The 22,110-nt window shown below is 41.5% G+C and overlaps 1 long non-coding RNA gene across 7 annotated transcripts in view; it reads right to left on the reverse strand.

The window, feature by feature from the left end:
• LOC309368254 overlaps positions 1 to 22,110 on the reverse strand; it is a 237,070-nt gene that overhangs the window by 14,888 nt on the left and 200,072 nt on the right. For all 7 annotated transcript variants that reach the window (XR_014167666.1, XR_014167667.1, XR_014167668.1 and 4 more), the window contains one exon: positions 20,061 to 20,124. This is a non-coding gene — a long non-coding RNA (uncharacterized lncRNA). The remainder of the gene's footprint in view (positions 1 to 20,060; positions 20,125 to 22,110) is intronic.

Below are 22,110 nucleotides of genomic sequence, written 5' to 3' on the forward strand. Positions count from 1 at the left end.
CACAGTGCTTTTTTGTCCAGGAGCCTGTGCAAAGGCTCAGCTACAGCTGCCTTGTGCGGCAGGAATGCGTAGTAAAAATTAAGAAGTCCCAAGAAGACTCATAGCTCTGCCTTGCTCTTTGGGTCTGGGGCATTGCAAATGGCACGCACTTTGTCCTCTGCTGAATGGAGGCTGTCCGCGTCATCCCGGAACCCCAAGAAATCCACACTGCTCACTCCCAACAGGCACTTTTTCTGTTTTACCTTAAGTCCTGCCATCTGGAAGTGTTGGAGCACTATCCATAGTCTGGTGGCAAAGTCCTCTCTGGACGATGCGGCGATCAGCACATCATTGAAAAACGGCGTGACTCCAAGGATGCCTTTAAGGAGATGGTCCATTAGGCTCTGAAATAACCCTGGGCCACGCTAATTCCAAACTGTAGGCGTTTCCATCAAAGCACCCCTATGAGTCACAATCGTCTGGGCGTCTCTGGTGGTCCTGTAAGGCTCGGTTCAGGGTGCATTTGTAATCGCCACAGATACGGACTGAGCCGTCCAGCTTAACTGGTGTGACGATTGGGGTTTCCCAGGTTCCCAAAGCTACCGGCTCTAAGACACCTTGGGCGACTAAGCGATCAAGCTCCTCATCGATCTTGGGTTTAAGCGCAAACAGGACTAGGACTCTATGGGCCTTGACCCGAATGGGTTGTACTGTGGGGTTGAGCCGTAGGGAAATCAGGGGTCTGTTGTACAGGCCCAGGGTTCCATCAAAGACTGATGGAAACTCCTGGCAGATTGATTCGAAATCTGCCCCTGGGGAAATCTGATTAAGCCCTGAAATACCTAAGCCTAACGGTCTGAACCATACTAGGCCTAGAAGGATAGTGAATGGGCCTTCAGTTATGATGAGGTTCAAATTCATGTACTTCTTGAACTGGACCTTGAAGGTGCCCATCCCCTTTAGTTGGGTTCTTTTTCTCTGGAAGTCCCGCAGCACTACGGGGGCCCGGCGGAGAGGTGGATCACCATTAGGGCAAAGCTCTTTCAGAGTCTTAGCAGATATTATGGAGTAGGATGAGCCAGTATCCAACTCCATAGTGCATGGGGTTCCCTCTATCTTGAGTTGTACCCTAAGCTTATTGGACCACAGAGATGGAAGTTGAAGTACCCTGGCTGGAGAGGTGGACTGTAACTCCTCCTCTATGTAGGCCTCGTGGACTTGTTGCTTGGGTCATGCTCCAGAAGTCTTAGAGCAGCAGACTCGACCAACGTGCCCAGTCTTCCCACAGTGGCAACATGTGGTGTCCCGAAACCTGCATGTTCTGCATGTCAAGCATGAGACTCTTAATCTCAGGGTCATGGGTTTGAGCCCCATGCTGGGTAAAGATTGCTGCATTGCAGAGGGTAGACTAGATAACCCCTGTGGCCCCACCCAACTCTACAATTCTTTGATTCTATCTTAAATTTCATATGATAAATTTATTACAATGCACCATATATTTTTTTACAAAGGAAACCACAAAATGAAATTAGCAGCTTCTTTGGGATGTAAATAAAAGCAAATGGTGAAGGCACACCACTTGTAGTTTAATCCCCCCCACCCCATCCCAAATAACGGAATGCTTGATTCCCTCTGAGTGGTTTCATGCATACAGTGGTACCTCAAGTTACAAACGCCTCAGGTTACAAACGCTTCATGTTACAAACTCCACTAACCTGGAAGAGTTACCTTGAGTTGAGAACTTTGGCCCAGGGTGAGAACGGAAATCGTGTGCCAGTGGTGCAGCGGCAGAAAGAGGCCCCATTAGCAAAAGCACACCTCTAGTTAAGAACAGTTTCAGGTTAAGAACGGACCTCCGGAACAAATTAACTTCCTAACAAGAGGTACCACTGTATATTGGACTCACTCTAAAAATATAAATGACTAAAATTGGCCAGACAAAACAAACAGCCTGAGGCCCATGCTACAATGTAGTTAAATTGATATACCTGGGTGTGTTTACGTGCAGCCACATAAATCTAATTAGCTCTACTGATGGGGAAAATACAGCTTTTAAATGCAATAGAAAATATTTTATGAGTAAATGTATTAATGTATAAATGCAATTTATAATGTTTTGTGTTTTTATACACACACACGTGTGTGTGTGTGTGTGTGTGTGTGTGTGTGTGTGTGTAATGTTATGTATATATATATAGCATTCTCGTATATTTGTTTTAGGAAATGACATATACAATAAATTAAATTGTGTGTATGAAATAGAAGAATATGAAGATTTATTCTAACAATAGGCATTATGCAACAGAGGAATAGTGTTCCGAAACAATTCTTCTGAGTATTTTTATTCAGGATACGGCTGTATTCATTGTTGGAGTTTTTATCCGAATACTAGTTACAGTATATTTAAAATTGACATACAAAGTTAAATTCGAAGGAAGCAAAATAGGGTAGCTGTGTACCCAATTTTACAGGGGACACCCCTCTGTCTAAAGCAGGGTGACTAAACTGTGGCCACCCAGATGTTGTTGGACTCCAGTTCCCACCAACATTAAGGCTGACCAATCCAGGACCTGCATGGTCCCTGATAATCAAACTACTGCCAATATAACACATTGTTTGTGTGATTTGCACTGTCTGCCAGTTTGCTACCAGGACAAGTTCAGTTAGGCCCTACACATCTCATGATCAGGTTACTTGAGAGACTGCCTTATCTCTTATACAACCAGCAGATCGCCACAATTCCCAAAGATCTCAGAAGCCCACTCTGCAGTCACTCAGAACAGAGCTTTTAGTGTGGCTGCCACTATTCTGTGGAATAGCATTCCAGTTGAAATACAACAGGCGCCCACTATCTGCAATTTCCAGAAGCGATAAAAGACATTTTTATTTCTGCAGACTTTCCCAGCTGGATAAATGTGTCTCTACAATGAGTGTCCACTTATTAGGATTTTAGTCTTGTTTAAAATGTTTTTTTGGGTTTTTAACTATCTTATGTGTAAATCATCTAGAGATGGCAGTTTAAAAGGCAATTAATAAATTACTTAGTAATAATAATAAAAAGGGGTGATGCCTCCACCTCATCACCCAGTCAATACCCACCAGCTAACTCTAACCAAGATGGGCAAGGGCCAAGGAGGCAGGTGGTTAGACACACTTTTCATAGTAGCTTGTCTACAACCTCAGTCTGCAATAATTGAAACTGATCCAGTGATAGAACAGACAGTGCTCTTTCAGATAGCTATTTGCAGACACAAGAGTGGTTGAAAAGTCATTTTTCTTCACCACCGTCATTGACAAGTTGTAGGCAAAGTAATGCACCCTCACCTGCGTTGGATCATGTTCAGTACCACGATTTACACTACCTGTGCTCTAGCCATTGACCCCATTTGAAAACATACAGGTCACCAGAGTACCAAGGTGAGCTTTGTCTTCCCCAGCAGTGGCGAGGGCACTCAGGAATGATCATATCAATGACTCTATGCACCTCACAATTCCACAGTGTGATGAAAGCCTTGACAGGAGCTCCAGTCTTATCAGTCAGAAAAGCCCTTAGCGTTCAGTTATTCATCAGATTACAAAAGTCGCTGTGGGTGGACCATTTACATGGATCCTCCACTGCTGCAGAGTAGAGTACCATATTCAGCCCAAACCTCACCAGGAAATGATTCACAAACTAAATATAATGAGCACTCATAGTAGAGCGCTGTGTAGAGTGATAGCTATAGTCTTATATATGCTAATCTTTTACACTCATTCACTCTTGTCTAATGTTCTTAACTTCTTTTAGACTCTCTTAGCTTTTTTCTGGATTCTTATAGACTTTTATATATACTTTTTGTTTTAACTCCTTTTAGTTTTTTTTTTAAAATTTAGATTTTAAATTATTGTAGCCCTCCCCAGCGGCGGAGCAAGTTGATTGGGTGCCTGGGGCAGTGTGTGTGCCCTGTGCCCAGGGGCGGAACCAGCTGCCCACGGGCAGGGGGTGAGCCAGGGCAGGACGCTCCACAGGGCCTCTGAAGAGTCTGCCTGCCTCCTCCCACTCAGCTGCCCTACAGCTGATGGGGAGACAGCGGGTGGACAGTTTGGGGCAGCACATAGCCTGTGCGGGTGCTCAAGCCACCGCCTAACTCCCAGGAGAGATGTGTGGCTCGGGCATGCTGCAGGCCCTGTGGCGAGTGCCGCCGGCATTTTGTCACCCCCTCAGTGGTGACACCCAAGGTGGCCCGTCCCCACCGCCCCCCTTCCTCCACCCCTGCCCCTCCCTTCTTATGCTGGTCTACGACTGTAATAAATATTTGTTGTTGTTGACCCACTCATGACAACAGACTCACAGTGGAGAGTATTATCAGTCCAAACTAAGGCAAAGACCAGATCAAGCTTACTGATCTGCTGGATCGATAAACTAAGACAGACCCATGGGGATCATGAAGTCCCAAGCCAGCCTTTTTGATGTAGTCCCAGAACGGGTACTGAAGTCCACCAACACCACTGTGAAGAAGTTATCTAGCACCACAACCTAGACTACCCTCACCTGCTCATTTAGGAAGACTGTAGTGCAGCCTGGTGGATATGGTATACTAACAACCTCCCTATTCTGTCGAAGTGCTGCACCATGCTCTTCCCCCCAAATCCCTTAAAATCAGACATAGTGCTGATTGTGAATGACACATGTTTAATTCTAGGCAGCTCTGCATTTAACAACAGCCTCCAATCTTTTCTGGATTCCAGGGTGGTGTGCAACAAAATTTTGTATCTTATTAGAAACTGACAATAAAAAACAGGTAAAAATTTTAAATACAGAACTAGCATTTGCAACAACCTAAAATGCTTCTCTGTGGTGGACCTTATATTCTGAACAGGTCACCACCATATTCTTTCTGGCTGAATACCACTCTTTTATTTTTACCCAAAAGACATGAGAGTGAGGGCAGAAAGAATCACCCTCACTCTGATTTAGCTTCAGACATAATCATGTATTCAAATCTCATTGGCTATCTGGTATTACATAGCAAAGGGGAGCTTCTGTCCCTTCATGAAAGCTTCAGCTCCCTTTTGAAGCCCATTATGTTCCATTCAGAGCATTCAGCTCTGCTTCAAGTTTCACACAATGGCCACTCTATGCTCACCATAAAGAACCTAAATGAATTAAAACTGGATAAGGTTATACATTTTTTGTAGAACGCATCCTGCTATCCAGCTTTATAGGATCCTGATAACATATAAAACTGTACTTGGGAGAGCTGACCACAAGGCACAAGTGATAGTTACATCACACTTGGACTTCTGTAGCACACTCTGTATGAGGCTGCTTTCGAAAAGTGCTTAGAAAGTTTAGCTGCTTCAGGAATCTGCAGCCAGATTATTGACCAGAAATATGTGATTCCTCTCTTACAAGAGCTTCAATGCTACTAGCCTATTTCTGAGAACAGGTCACAAAGTTTTCACTATGACCTGGGACAAAGTATATATACATCCCTTCTGTAAGTTTTCGCAAGTTCAGTTATCTCAGGTTCGAAGCTTACTCTGTAAAACTTTCCATGTGTTCAATTATTCTTTATTATCAAGAGACAAAGGGTTAGTGAGAAAAGGGCGGCTAGAGTGAGATTGCTAGGGCCTGGAGACAGAAGGTAGGTCTCTATGGATTACTGAGCAGAAAGGGAGTGGACAGTTCAGGGGTTGGGGACATGAAGACGATGGTTCAAAGAGCCAAAGAATCAGAATTGTGCTGACTGTTTGGGAATAATTGCTTGGGAATGATGTTGTTGAAGCAATATTGCATGTAACCATGCATTGTCCGAGTCAAAGGATTTAAAGTAGAATTTATTAATATCAGGGTAAATCTGGACAATGGGTGATTGATGTGAATGGAAAGAGAACTATATGGGAAAGAGAAGGAGGAAGAAAAGTTAATGGAACTTTTGTTTATGGAAAAACCCTGAAATGATTTAGAATTAATTCTATGGAATATAAGCCACATACTGGTAATTTTTTTTATTTCCCTAACTGAGTTAATAAACATAAATAAAACATACAAAATGCTAAGTTCTAGATTTATTGATGCAGGTAATTCAATTAAAATACACAGGTAGAAGGAAAAAATTATGGTCAAGCCAATTCTGTAAGTAGAATTTATCAATCATGCAGTTGAAAATGGCACATTCCCCACCATAACATACAATCTCTAATGACAGTGTTTGAAAAATGAAATAGCTCTAAACAATGCATATTTCCTTCTAAAAACACACCACACTCAGCTCACAAACTGCCACCACACCAAGTTTGTGCATGGAATCAGACCGCAAACGCATTGTACGTTTAAAGCCTATAATGTCCTTCTAAAGAATTCCGGTAACTATTGTTTGTTAAAGGTAATTGGAATTGGAATTCTGCGAGGGGTAAACTATCGTTCCAATGATTCATGGCCATGTGCTTTAAGAGTAAGTATGCCATGCCTCAGAATACACAGATCAGGATATCCATTGTCGTTAATGGTAGAGCTTTTCCACAATGCTCTTAACTACATGCAGGCATCCTGCACAGTGCTTTGAATGAAGAACCAAGATCTCTGCTCAGGTCTGCTATCTCCTTGTTGATTACTCTCAAATCCAGTTATCTATATGTGAAGTCTCTCTTTCTAGTCAATCCTGTACAGTGGTACTTCGGGTTACATACGCTTCAGGTTACATACACTTCAGGTTACAGACTCCGCTAACTCAGAAATAGTGCTTCAGGTTAAGAACTTTGCTTCACAATGAGAACAGAAATCATGCTCCGGCAGTGCGGTGGCAGCAGGAGGCCCCATTAGCTAAAGTGGTCTTCAGGTTAAGAACAGTTTCAGGTTAAGAACGGACCTCCGGAACGAATTAAGTACTTAACCCGAGATACCACTGTATCTCTGCCTGATTTCCTGACATTGCAGAAAATCCTGATGGAACATTCTGCCATCAGCTAAAGTTAAGCATTATGAAGACCAAAGCTCCTTATATTTGTACACAAACTCTCCCTCCCTCCCTCCTTTCACTGAAGGTCTTAGGCTAGTTTTTCTTCAGCAAAATGCCCCCCATGAACCACTCACATCCAAACCATGCATTTAAAGTACACTGCTTCTCCAGGGATTCCAGGGAATTGTAGTTTACCCCATAGAGCTATAATTCCCAGTACTGTACCATTAATAAACTGGTATTTTTTGGAGGGGGAGGAGCCATGTGCTTCAGATGTGTAATGTGGATGTGTAAAACTGAAGGAAGTTTTTTTTTTTTAAAAAAAAGGTAATAAAATGTACAATGTTGAAATTGGAGATAATTTTAAAAGTAATTGGGATCTGAGATGTGGATTTGCTGTTAAAAATTCCACCAGGCTAGCACTAGTTGCTTGCATAATCCCAAGAAGCCCTTGGAATCCTGGCCATTGTCATCCCCCAAGGCCAAATATTAGAAATGTGTAGCCTTGGCATTAATTTGTTTACCTTTCTATTTGCTTCCCACATCATACTGGAGGACAAATACTGCAGCTTTTGCCTTTCTCGCAAGGAAAACATGAAGCCTCTTTTCTGTCTTTGTGTAGTGGTCATCTCTAGTCTCTATTACAAACACCTTTCTTCATTGTATTCCTTACAATGGTTCTCTGAGGCATTCCACTTCAAACTCTTTGTTTTGAAAGTTCTTCACATCTCTGCTCCATCTGTACCACATCTCCCCTTTCAGCCTTTCATACTTTCCCTATTCTACTCCAAAACTATTGCGTTTGGCCGGCTTTTTGTGAACAGTTCCAACCCCACCATATACGATTCTCTACTGCTGTCAAAAAGAGAACAGTGCAACTACAGGCTTTAAATAGTAGCAGCAACAACAAAACAACATGTATATTTCGATCACTCTTTGGTGATCCTTTGGATGGCTGCCACGTCGTCTTGTAATTGGCACACAAGCCAAAGACAATCAAAAAGCTGACTGCAGTCAAATATGGCAAATCACTTTCTTAACCAAATCACTTTCTTGTATAATCAAAGGCAACTGCAAATTGATAATTTTGACCACCCAGGTTGAGCAGGACATAGGCTTTTCTATACTTTAGTTTATAAGAAGGGCTACAGTCGTATTCCCCCCACCACACATTCTTTATTTTCTATATTATTCTATAAAATATTTGTTTCATTAAAAAAAATTGTTGCCTCATTTTCTTCAGAAACCTAATTTGTATTTTAGTTGTAGCTATGGTAACAGAAACAGTAGAAAATATAATAAAAGAAAACATATGCTTCCTCATAAATGAAAATTAAATAATTTGTTATAAAATGTAGCTGAAATACAAAGCCACCCACTACAATAAAACTCCCTGCTAAAAGGAGACTTCTTGGATATAAATATTAAGGAAAGACAGGACTTAATTAAGTTAATTGTATGGGAAAATATAGTACATAACCATTATATTTTTAGAAAGTGCAACTTATTCATATCATCCCCCCAAAAAACATAAATTTATAAATCATATTCTCTAACCAAAGGCACCTCAGGCAATACAGTGGTACCTCGGGTTACATATGCTTCAGGTTACATATGCTTCAGGTTACAGATTCTGCTAACCCAGAAATAGTACCTCTGGTTAAGAATTTTGCTTCAGGATGAGAACAGAAATTGTGCAGCGGTGCAGTGGCAGCAGGAGACCCCATTAGCTAAAGTGGTGCTTCAGGTTAAGAACAGTTTCAGGTTAAGAACGGACCTCCGGAATGAATTAAGTTCTTAACCCAAGGTACCACTGTATAAAGGTTTTGGCAACACTGTACAGTATTATCGATAGAGGGTGAAGGGGGAATAACCCTCTCAAATTTTTCTCTGCCATGATGAATGGCTCAAATTTGACAATAAGATGACCACTATCTTACATTGATGGCCTGTTTCATCAATGCTTTGGTCCAAGTCCCAATAAGGTACAGTGGTGCCTCGCAAGACGAAATTAAGTCGTTCCGCAAGTCTTTTCGTCTTGCGAGTTTTTCGTCTTGCGAAGCACGGTTTCCCATAGGAATGCATTAAAAATCAATTAATGCGTTCCTATGGAAACCGCCTTCAGACCAGGTCCGGGGACAGTCTGTCCCCCGACCTCTTCTGAAGGCCGGCGGGGGGCAAAAGTCTTTGCTTCCCCCCGCCTGCCTTCCCAGGAGAGCGGAGAAGCAGCCGCTCTCCCGGGAAGGCAGGCAGGGGGGAGCAAAGACTTTTGCCCCCCGCCAGCCTTCAGAAGAGGTCCAGGACCTCTTCCGAAGGCGGGAGGGGGGCAAAAGTCTTTGTCCCCCCTGCCTGCCTTCCCGGGGGCTTTTAAATCGCCCCGGGACTGTCCGGGGTGATTTAAAAGCCCCCGGACGGCTTTTGAAGGCAGGCGGGGGGGAGAAAAGACTTTTGCCCCCTGCCAGCCTTCAGAAGAGGTTCAGGACCTCTTCCGAAGGTGGGCGGGGGGCAAAAGTCTTTGTCCCCCCTGCCTGCCTAACCGGGGGCTTTTAAATTGCCCCGGGACTGTCCGGGGCGATTTAAAAGCCCCCGGACGGCTTTTGAAGGCAGGCGGGGGGGAAGCAAAGACTTTTTTGGACCTCTTCTGAAGGCTGGCGGGGGGCAAAAGTCTTTGCTCCCCCCCGCCTGCCTTCAAAAGCCGTCTGGGCGCTTTTAAATCGCCCCGGACAGTCCCGGGGCGATTTAAAAGCCCCTGGTTAGGCAGGCAGGGGGGACAAAGACTTTTGCCCCCCGCCCGCCTTCGGAAGAGGTCCTGGACCTCTTCTGAAGGCGGGCGGGGGGCAAAAGTCTTTGCTCCCCCCCGCCTGCCTTCAAAAGCCCTCTGGGCGCTTTTAAATCGCCCCGGACAGTCCCAGGGCGATTTAAAAGCCCCCGGTTAGGCAGGCAGGGGGGGACAAAGACTTTTGCCCCCCGCCCGCCTTCAGAAGAGGTCCTGGACCTCTTCTGAAGGCTGGCGGGGGGCAAAAGTCTTTGCTCCCCCCCGTCTGCCTTCAAAAGCCGTCCGGGATAGCGGGAAGCACTTCCCTGCTATCCCGGACCGCTTTTAAAATGCTGGCGGTGGGGAGCAAAGCCTTTCGCCCCCGCCGGCCTTCCTGGACCTCTTCTGAAGTCCGGAGGGGGGGGGGGAAGGCTTTGCTCCCCACCGCCAGCATTTAAAAGAGGTCCCTGGAGATTTCCCTATGGGCTTTCGTCTTGCGAAGCAAGCCCATAGGGAAAATCGTCTAGCGAAGCGTCGCAAAAACCGAAAAACCCTTTCGTCTTGCGGGTTTTTCGTCTTGCGAGGCATTCGTCTTGCGGGGCACCACTGTATATAGGTGTGGGGGCAGTGCCTGTGCCTGTGTATTTCTCAACATAGTCTCTCTGCCCCCAGGTGCGCATGCGGGCAATATAACAGACCATGATGGATAAGGTTTGTGTGGCCCTCCCAAATCCCAACCCAGACCTTCTCTGTTTGGGGCAAGTATGAGTAGCTTGAATTGCACAGAGAGGGAGAGTGGCCTGGGCAGACACAAACCTCCCACTCCCATCATTGCCTATCATTCCTAGCGCTGGGTAAGGAAGGAGAAACTGTGCTCTGTTGAGTGCGGATGCTTGAGGAATTTGATTTATGTGAACTCCAGTGGGAACTGACTTGAACTGCATCTCTTTGACTAATGTTTGGATCCGAACATAATTATCCATCAGATTTCATACTATTTTACAATACAGTTTTCAGGTCAACATTTAAGAATGCATATTTTAGGATAAATTACGTTTAGAAATACAGTGGTACCTCTGGTTACATATTTAATTCGTTCCGGAGGTCCGTTCTTAACCTGAAACTGTTCTTAACCTGAAGCACCACTTTAGCTAATGGGGCCTCCCACTGCCGCTGCACTGCCGCCGCACGATTTGTTCTCATCCTGAAGCAAAGTTCTTAACCCGAGGTACTATTTCTGGGTTAGTGGAGTCTGTGACCTGAAGCGTATGTAACCTGAAGCGTATGTAACCCGAGGTAACACTATATGTACATTGAGATAAAATGTCATTTAGGTATGTATATTATGATAAAATATGCATGTTTTCAAAATACAGTGAACTATGTGGAACTTACTACAGTTGTCACTCAGCCATAACATGACACCTGTTGACTGAACTTTATTTTTACATGAAGTTTTGTGCTCTTAAAAAAAAAAGCCAAAGCAGCTTATGATTGAACACATTCACTGTTCAGATATATTTCCTGTCAAACTATATAAAATAAATACTGGCATCCAAAACATCTTAAAATAATCCACTTGGCATTACAATTCTGAGGCAGAATGAGGTGACAAAATATGGATACCACTTTGAATATTCTCACACATCCAAAACTCCCTGAAAACAGAAGGGTGGATATAATGCGAGTAAGTTAGAGAGAAAGACTTAAGTCTGGCCTTTAGCCTATTCTGTTTGTTTTCAACTGCAGGGACTTTATCACATAATGGGAAACTTAAAAATGGCATCCCATCGCTGGTGGTTAATACTGGTACAGCCCAGTCTACTGTTTCAGCATTCTAACACCCCAATACCTCTATGCCACTTACCTTTCCTTTTGCAGAATGTTCTTTGGTGTCATAAAACAAGTCTTGCCTTGCCTTATACTGCAGCAGTTAGAGCCGTTCCATAGATTCAGGCAATCCTGGGATTGTTTGGCCACAGATAAAAGTATCATCAGATAATAACCTGCCCCTGAAAATACCTTAAACCAGAGATGGGGAATCTATGACCCCCTGGGTGTTATTGGATTTCAACTCTCATCAGCCCCAACCTGCATGATCAAAAGTAATGGATGATGGGAGTTGTAGTCCAGCAACATCTGGAGGACCACATATTCCTTGTGCCTGCCCTGCCTTAAACATAAAACTGAAACAGACAATATATCCCCTAGCTTTTAAAGAGGGTAAATTGTGGATATGTGCTAGACTAGACTGCATTCCTTGAAAGATGATACATCATTCTATTTATATAACAAAAGGGGCTGTAAACACACTTATACTGAAACAACAGAGAACCATGCTGAATAGCATGCCCCAGCTGCTTTGCAGTGTTCCAGTGATTCTATAAAAACATTTTATGTAGCTATTCTAAAAGTGTTTATGACTGATCTGTGTCACTAGAGCAAGCAGCCAATGGTAACTAAGCCACGCTAGCAAAATTGACCCAAGACTTTTAACCAAATAGCAGCATTTATGAATGCAAGGAGAGAGGGAAATTCAAAGCAACCTGCATAGACTTGAGTTTTAATGGGAACTAACTCTTGATCAAATAACTCAGTTCACAGGACTGCAGCTATATTGAAAGAAGTAAAGTTTGAACTGGTGAACTAGATGGATCACTTCATTCTCTGCTCCTGAATACTTTTAGAAATGCATTTTGGGTTTCTTATTCAAATGCATTTGTAAGCGAGCTTCCAACATAAGATTAGAATATCAGAATTGGGAGATACCTGAAATGTCATCTACTTTAATCTCTTGCTGATGCCAAAACACACCCTGATATGTGACCATCCAAGCACCTATCTAATGAATGAGAACCCCACACCTTCTGGGTAGTCTGTTCCACAGCTGAGCAGTTTATACCATCAGGAAATTCTTTCTAATGTTAGAACAACAGAAAACAGATTTCTTCAAACTTCTAAAATATCTAAATACCATATTGCTGCTTAATCAACATTTCTCCAGGCTAAACATATCCCAACTTCTTCCATTTTTCCTCAATGGCCTTTGTTTCCCAGCTGCTCATGATATTTGTTGCCCTCTTCTGGAGACATTTCAATTTATCAGTATCCTTCTTAAACTGCATCGCCCAGAACATGGTACTTAATTCTTCTACGGTATTAGCTAGCCCACGCTATTTGCTGTCATCTTTGAATTTTAGGAACACCCACTCCACCCTTTCATCTAACTCCTTTGTACAGATGTTGAACAATCCTAAGCCAAGGGCAGAACCCCGCAACACTCCACTTGTCACTTTTCTCCAGGCTATCGATGAGCATGCTATGTACCGTTTATCAGGCAGCTATAACCCTACCTAACAGTAGCATTTTCTAGCCTACATTTTGCAGCTTGGCAAGAAGAATATCATAGGGACATGTAAACAGCTTTGCTGAAGCCTTCTTCAAATGAGAACATTGGTCCATGGATTCCAGATTAGCCTATGGGTAAGTGAATGCTGATTTGTATAAATTCACATTGCTTAATGCTATCACTGTTCACTAGCAAACATGTTTGAGCATGTACAATACATACAATATTGAGAATATTAAGTTTACAGCAATCAAGAGCAACTTCAAACTTTCAAGAAAACACAATAGAGCAGGCTGCCTCAGCCTCGGCCCTCCAGATGTTTTGAGACTACAATACCCATCATCCCTGACCTGCTAGCTAGGGATCATGGGAGTTGTAGGCCAAAACATCAGGAGGGGCGAGGCTGAGGAAGCCTGCAGTAGAGTCTTCCTAGGAATGTATGATTTGGGGATGTAGGCAGGAGATCTCATGTCTAATAAAATTTTCTAACCATTCTGCTTACCTTCCATGGTAGCAAGGCATGGTGGCCTCCTGCTTCCCCAGCTGTTGCTACAGCAGGGTTTGCCAGCAGCAGCCTTTCCTGGTCGCTGGAAATTTTTGAATTTAAATAATTTTTTTTTGTCATGAGTGGTTGTTGGAGCTTGGGCAAACAATACATATATTAAAATTAATCTCACACCTGCTTATAGACTTATGTGGCATGTGTCATTGTTGCTAATGTGGAAGAGAATGCACATTCTAGGGACTCATACATATTATAGGGCAATTTAGAAGAAGCCACAGTTAGGTGCTTCCAGACTTGAGTGGTTCAAATGAGAAGAGAATGAGAACATATTGGGTTGGTGGTTAAATTATGGTTATCAGACATCCCCATTTCCCGGGGACAGTCCCCAGATTTACAAATCTGTCCCCGGACAAAATCCGTCCCCGGGATGTCCCTGGATTTCATTTAATGTCGCTGGATTTATATTTTAAGTGTTGTAGATTTGTTAGTAGGGAATGAATTTTGCGTGGTTGGTTCAACGGCACAAGACATCATTTGGGGACTTCCGGCAAGGGAAAATGGGTTGTGCCGGTAGCAAGCAGCTCCTGAAGCCAGCCAGAGCCAACTGCGCTACTAGGCTGGCTTCAGGCTGTTGAGAGTGCCACTGCCACTGTCGCGGGGGAACCGGGGATGCCCGGTGCATCAACTGGGGGAACCGCTCTCTGTCTCTCTCTCACACACACACCCTAACCCAAATCAAGCCGGGAGTGAATGTGCCCGGCCACCCACCCAGCAGTGCTCTGGGGCCAGTAAAACCCCAGGAGCTGACACAGGGAGAAGGCGAAGAGGAGAAGGAAAAGGAAGAGAGATGAAGAGGAAGGAGAAAAAAGAGGGGAGCCCTGACCTTGCCGCGCTGCTGCGGAGAGGTAGGAGAGCACTGGGAGGGCAAGGACACGTGGCTGAGCCCAGGCCTGACCCAAGCCTACCCCATGGCAGCTAGTGCTCTAAGAGAGCAGGCCGGGGCCCAGAGGAAGGCCGCGTGACAGAGACAACCACAGAAGGGAAGATATTACCTCTTAATTTTTTTAAAAAAAATTACTTTTTTAATAACTTTTTTTCTCTTTTCCTAAAAAAAGTGTCCCCAGATTCTTTGAAAAAAAAATCTGGTAACCTTAGGTTAAATTGAACACAGACTCCGCATCCTCTCAGCTGTATGCCAGGCAGTGTTGTAAAAAGTAGTGAAAAACTGAGCAGGAAAACGATTAGCAAAGTCTTGAGTCTCTGAGAAAGAAGAGCTTCCCCTACTCTTTAAATGACAGCCAAGTAATCAACAAGGCAACTGTAGTTTAGAAGACACCAGAGCCCTGTGCAGACATTCTAGGTGTGTAGTTAGGTCAGGATTGTGCCCAATGGTCCTGATGCCATGCCATGCCCTACATCCATGTTGATACCCTGCCTGACATATGTGTGTACACTCAAACATGTGGTCCATGCCCAGGGTGTAGATCATGCATTTGGAGCTCATGTATGTACCTGCTTAGGCCCCTTTGCAGACAGGTCCTTAAGCATATGATGATTTGGTGCAGGAAAGAAGTATGGCCAGTGAGCATGATCACACCCACCACCATTTATGCAGCCTGCACGTTTAGAACATCTGCACAGGGACCACAATGTGAAGTGAAGGAACTCAGGAGTATGGACTATTCTTAGCTGATACAATGGGAATGTTGACATTTGTTATCGCAAATGAAGAGACTAGAATAGACAAAACAGAAAAGCAACATATTACAGCTTGGATTGGTGAGCCATCTTCTGTTTAATTTTGCCAAAAGTCAGCAAGAGCAGAGGTCAAATTAAGTCCAGGATGTCACCTTTTCTATTTTTGTATCTTTTATATTTGTGCAATATTTGTGCAATATCTTTTTAGATTTAGCCCGAACAGGGACCAGCATGAAAAGCAACTGTGTGAAAATATTTTTGAAAATCAGGTAATACATGCTCACTTAAACCAGTGAGGACAAAGGATTACAACGTTCCGCATTTAGATCCCCATTCACTCAGTTAGTCTGTCCTCCAAGTCCCCAGCAGCTATTTCCACAAAAAGAAGAAGTCTCATATGATGTCACCCATAGTTGGGCTCTGCCAGCTGAGACTCCAGGTGAGGGGTTGAATACTTCAGGTTCCCTCAAGAAAACCTGCAATGTCTTGCAAATTCTAAACTAAAAACTTACATTTTAGCCATGCCCCCCTACAGAAGGAGAAAGGATTTGAACTGCAGTTGAAAGTGGTACAATCTAACAACAGAAACATCATGTGGGTGATCTTAGCTTGGCTCCAAGACTGTTGACTAGCTAAAGAATAATTTGCAGTGTTCAGCTGTTCTTCCAGCCATGTGGGATCCCCTTGAGCAATACCCAAGTGGTTCAGAGACAATTTAAATTATGCAACTATGTGGGCTGAGGTGCTGAGATCTCATGGCTTCCTCAATGCCAATTTTGTAGGAAAGACAAAGAATAATCACTCCGGCCCATATGCCATAGAACTGGCATTGGGGAACCCATGTGACTGTTACTATAGATCACATAGTTGAGTCATTTAAATAATCTCCCAGTTAGGGGTGGGGAAAATTTCATTAGGTCCACATTTTTCAGGAACTGACCTAGTTTGCAATTTCAGGGTGAATACATGGATTGGAACTTAATTATCCCTTAGATTTCACGCTTCTCAGAATTTTCTGCCACAGTTCTTGACTTTTAAAATTGTATCAATATGTATAAGAATATGTGTTTGGAAATGCATACACTAAGATAAACTACACACCCACACCCACACAGACACACATACACCTATAGATAAAATACACATTTAATTACATTTCTTGCACTGTTGCTTTTTTAAACACCCCTCCCCCCAGATTAATATAAATAAAAATATACAAAATAAATGCAAACCAGCAATGGTTGATCTGTCCATTCCTACTCCCATCCATGTGGAAAAAAGGTTACAACACATCTGTGAGAATATCTAAAGGGCACCTGTCACACTAATTCATCAGAGAAGCTGTAACTTGTGTAAGCAGACATACACATGATCTAGTCTCATATTAAATCATTATTTTTTGTTAAGTATTGCTCTAGAGTTAGTTACATCAAATTTAAACTATTTCAGATAAGTCTTAAGAGGAAAAACGGCAGAGATAAATATTTGTCGGTTTCTGTATGTAGCGATTAAGTCAGCTTTTCCAGCTTTGCTGCTGATATAATTAAAGTAGCCATCATTCTTTCTCAAATATCTGTGATGTGCAGTCACAGTCCATTAGGAGAACATGTTAGCATAGTTCCTAATACGCTGTAAATGAAATAACCATGTAATAAGGAGTATGTGAGCATCAATAAAGCTTCAGAGTGATTACTCCATATACATTTACTACACAGAGTTCACTTTATTAGATTAAAAAGATGATGAATTCCTCGATGGTTCAAGTGTGCTCCAAGGAAAGCTAGAAGGTTGTACAGTTAACTCCCAGGGTGTAACTCTAAACCATACAACCTACTACCTCAACCCGGATGCACACAGCTTCCAATGTCTTCTTCTGATCTTCTGCATCTCTTTCAAATATGGCAGACACTTACCATTAATCAGTTTCCATCATGTTTAATATGAACATGGAAGGATCACTGAGGAGTTTGCTTCTGTCCTGTTGATATTGTGTGTGCTTCCACAGAATCAGCAACCCTCTTTCAAATCATGAGAGCATACTGAACATCCATGTGAGTTTCCCCTAGTACATATCAAGCAAATGCATTTAAATTGTTTTACCCTGTAAGTAATGTTTTTGAGGCCATTCATGTTACAGAGAAAAGTGGTGCTTGCCACAAGTATTCCATGGTGAACACCATTATTGGGAGGGTACATAATAGCTAAACCATACCACACCGTTAGAGCACATGTTTGGCATGCAGAAGATGCCAGATGCTATTCCTGGTATTTCCTTGTGCTTTTTTTTAAAGGAATAAGTAGCATGTCTATTAGCCAATTACTTCCCTCAATATTTGTTTACGTGTGAGCAAACAATTCAAACTTTATGGTTCTCACACTTTACTGGGAACAAGCACAGAGATATGCTGTGAACATCTCTTTACTATATTGTGCAAAATGACCCTTATCTTCTGAGTTTATTAATCCTACTGGGATTTAAGCACTTGGAAGTATTTGCAGGATTGAGGCCAACTGCCACAACCTGGAGCCCTGTACACACATGGTTTCTTGTTACCAGCTATGGTAGGGGTGCACAAACTTTTTTCAAAGGGGGCCAGAATTGATGAAACGAACATGCGTGAGGGCCGACCAAAGTTGTTGAGCTTTTTTTTTTTTTTTTTACAATTTTATCCCAGAGTTGTTGAGCTGTTTTTAGGATTTTACCCTAGAACATATACTGCCATGGGGGCCGGATTAAACGGACTTTGGACATGCCTGACCTATGGAATAGTCAGTCCAATATTCCTGGGCAACTTCAACTTCCACAGGTGACAATCAGAAAGCCAAATGGTCTTTTGAGTTCTCCCTTGGCAGAACACAGCCACTGCTTTTAATCGTTGCCCATTTTCCATACTCTTTTCTGGAAATGTATTGTGAATTTAAATGTATTCTGCTTTGAAGAGATAAAAACACAAAACAGAAAAATAGTAAGATAGAACATTTCTCCCTCATATGTTCGATGATGGCAATGCTAAAACCAAAATATAAATTTGAAAAAAGGAACATCCATTCTCTTTGACAATAGTTGCTCAAAAATCAGTCTTTTTTTACCCCCAGTTGTGACTTGCTATATATATATTTGGGTCAGATCACCAGACTGACACAGACCCATAGAAGCGAGCTTGTGCAGTACACTTCACCACAAGATCGGATCTACGGGTTTATGCCAATTGGCATCAACTTTCAGATTAAGCAGTGTGGGAGCAAGTTAGAACAAATCATTGCTAAGCATTTCTGTTGACAAACAACAACTTCCAAATGCACATTAAGGGAAAGATAAGAAACAGTTTGAATGTTCAAAAACTACACAAAACAGATACAAAGTTATATGGTAGCAAATTCAAGTGGGTTTTGAGCTATCAAAATAACAGCATCTCAAATTTTGTAAACCAAATAGGGGGAGGGAAACTATGCAGATTTAATATGATTCCTGATGAACGAACGATATGTTACAAACAATGAAAATCCAGCTACTGAATCTGAAAAGACATCATGTCCAAGAATCAAAACATATCTGCTCCAAGTGAAAGTACCAGCATACTGCAAACTTTGTATTATTTGTGTTACGGTAGAGTATATTTACTCAAAATTTCATAAATGTTTACCCGAACAACAATGACAAATGTAAAAAATTCTCCTCTTGTGGCTATTAATAAATTATCCTAGTTTTTATTGAATCAAGTTATGAGGCCTTCTGCCGCATCTGGAAGCAGCCTTTCTGAAGTATCAACAGGTTCTCTGACAATCGAATCCTATCCATGTCTACTTTGAAGTAAGTTCCACTGAATTAATGGGGTTCAATCCTTGTTAAATAGATTACATCCTGAAGGAATTATCCTCCAAGTGTCTTTCATAAACATACACACCATTATTGTAACTAAAAAAAAAACCTACATAGCATAGATATATTTTAGGGCAGAGGTGCTATATCATTTTTTAAAAATAAATAAATAACACCATCTACACTAACCACATAGCTTTAAGTCAATGTCTTTCATTGATTAATCCAAATACTAGCTGTATGGGTATTAATCAATCAAAATGTTGTTCTCTTTAGCATTAATGCTTACGAATCAGGTTCAAAATGTTTTTATTCATTGGTAATTTAATAAGAAAAGTGTTCTAGCACTAAATGTTTAGAATGACCCAAATGTCAGTGGTTGGATATATTGTCATTTGGGGGCAAGTAACTTGCATCTAAGTTTCGGACATTGCAGGCCAGTAACTGAAGTTATTTGGCATTTTAGTCATTATTCAACAGAAATTCTATTTATATTTCCCACTTCAGAAATGAGCATCTAGCAACAATGCTGCTTTTAAAATATTTGTAACTTAATCCAAATAATTTATTCATCGTCCCAGAAATGTTTATCCTTAAATTGTTAAAATCATATTTTAAACAACATAATTATGAATATGGAGATCAGCTTTGCAGTTATACATTTATTTTAGGGGAGTGCCATGGAAAAGTTTGACCAGACATTTACCATACCATACAGATGAGTGTGGAATATATGCTGGATCCCCCAAAGTCCATTCTACATCACACCTGTTGTTAGTTTAGTTACATTAATTCTGCAATTCTAACTTGTTTCCCTTCACTGATAATACTCTCTCTGTTGTAAAGAAAAACAACAAGGAACAGAAAAGCCAGTTGAACTGCACTTTTTTCAGTAATCATATCAATATTAAAGAGGTATTATTCAATTAAAATAAAATGCTAATTGTTAAAAATGCTTTAAGAACATGATTCAAATATGAAAATAGTCACATATGTGTTTAACATTGTATTACCTTCATTCAGTTCTTACATGATCCAGTTCTTCGGTTTTCTTTTCCATTTTAATTTTTCACAGCACTATAACAAAATGAAGAAACACAACATTAAAATGTTCTACAATACGATCCATTTTAGAAGGTCTCTTGATCATGATACTAGCACAAAGAAATGTGTGCTCCTGCTGAGACCATATAAAGTTAATTTATTAGACAAAAGTAAGAAAAAAGCACACTTATTTAAAATATGTAAATATATAGAAGCTTGTCTGATACAAACAAGCAAAGAGGGACAAAATAGATTTGCATGTTTAATAAAATGAAAAAGTGTGACTTGAGTAGGAAGATAAAAGTGCAATCCTAAGCATGTTTACTCTTACTTTCATGAAAGTTGCATAGGATTGCAGCCTAAAACTATAAAACTTTTAAATACAGTGATTTATCTGTTCACATAAGCAATAACTTCTTAGTCTAAACAATAATTACTTTTCCATTACAGCACGGAGATCTATTGGCATATTTATTTTAATTCCAATATGCAATTCTTTTACTATAACGGCTGGGGGGGGGGGAAATATATACTCAAACTAATTAATGCTGCAGTGTAAATCCTAGTTAAGGACTTATATTTGTCAAATGTGAATTATCCTCCCTTGGCAGTTTCTCACTGTTCTTTGTTTTTTCTCTACTCCTTGCAAAGTTCAAAACAGCATGTTAGAATCCACATTTGACATCATGCCACAAACTGTTAGAAATATTTACCCTTCATGTCCCTAGCATGTGTAACCTGCACAACAGACAACAATCACTTTTACACAAATCATTTCAAAATATTTAATCTAAGTTATAATTCATAGTTGGAGCTGCTTTTTTAAAGACACAAAACAAAACTTAGAAGTATGGAAAGGGTTACAAACATTGCCCATTGATGTGCACAATTATTTTCCAGTGTTTCAACTTAAATTATTTCTAATTAGAAATATGAAAGCTGTACAACAACGGAACAGTTTAAAGGAAACTGATTTGCTGAGGCGGCATTATCCTTTAATGCCATGAGTAACTGTGCATAGCTTCTTTGTAAACAAATATTGAATGCGTGGCCTCGCATTTTTGTCTGCCTAACTATTTCTGGACAAGTGCTCCATTACCAAACATCCAAAAATAGACATTGTTACTAACTGAAAACCAGACTTGCAATATGAAAGTTATAATAACACGCTTTTCATTTCTGTCCTTATGCCACTGAATTCTTCATAATGCAGTTAGACAGAAATAGTGATAAACTTTCATAGGCATTAGAAGAATTACATGATTGTTTCAAAGCACTGACGAGAGGGCTGACCCATTGTACCAGTTTTGTGAAGCAGGAATAAAAAAATTAGCCTGCGTTCCTTTGTAGCAGCAGTCTATATACCTGAAGGCATATAGAGATTATAGTCAACATTTATCCTGCATAGCCATAAGACAAGATGACTTTGCACTACTTCAGCACTTAGCTAAGATTAAATGTGGCCCAAAGTTAATCATAACATTCTCGAGCCTCTGTTTACTATTGTATTTTTAGCAGTACTCAGACATGACTGAAACAAAAAGATATTTTCAGCAGTGTGATTGGTCAAGAACGTTAGCGTGAATAAGACAAGGATTTCAGCTTCAAAACGAAAGGAAAACAAATTAACAATATCTGCTATACCTGTTTCAAAAGGTGCTTTATCACTCATTGCAACCTACTGATGCAACAAAAACACATTTTTAAATGAATCGAACATCTCAGCTGATTTAGTTATGTCCTAAGAAGCCCTAAGACATCTTGAAGCTGCTGTAGTTAAACATGCCAGTGTTTATTATTTTTTATGAACAAGTCAGTTGACTTTCTTTCCAAACTCAGACTTTGTAGCTTCCTAGGCACCGTCTAGATCCAGGAGTGAGGAACGGGGTGTCTGCCGTCTTTTTCGTTCTTCTCAGAATTCCAGGCACATGGCACTGCGCAAAAACTGCACCAATCCTTGTGACGTCCGCCTGTGCAGGACCAGAAGCAGGGCAAGCCGGGGGGGAGAGGATGAAAAAA

Source organism: Podarcis melisellensis (assembly GCF_964234715.1).
Source record: "Podarcis melisellensis genome assembly, chromosome: 4".
Lineage (NCBI taxonomy): Eukaryota > Metazoa > Chordata > Lepidosauria > Squamata > Lacertidae > Podarcis > Podarcis melisellensis.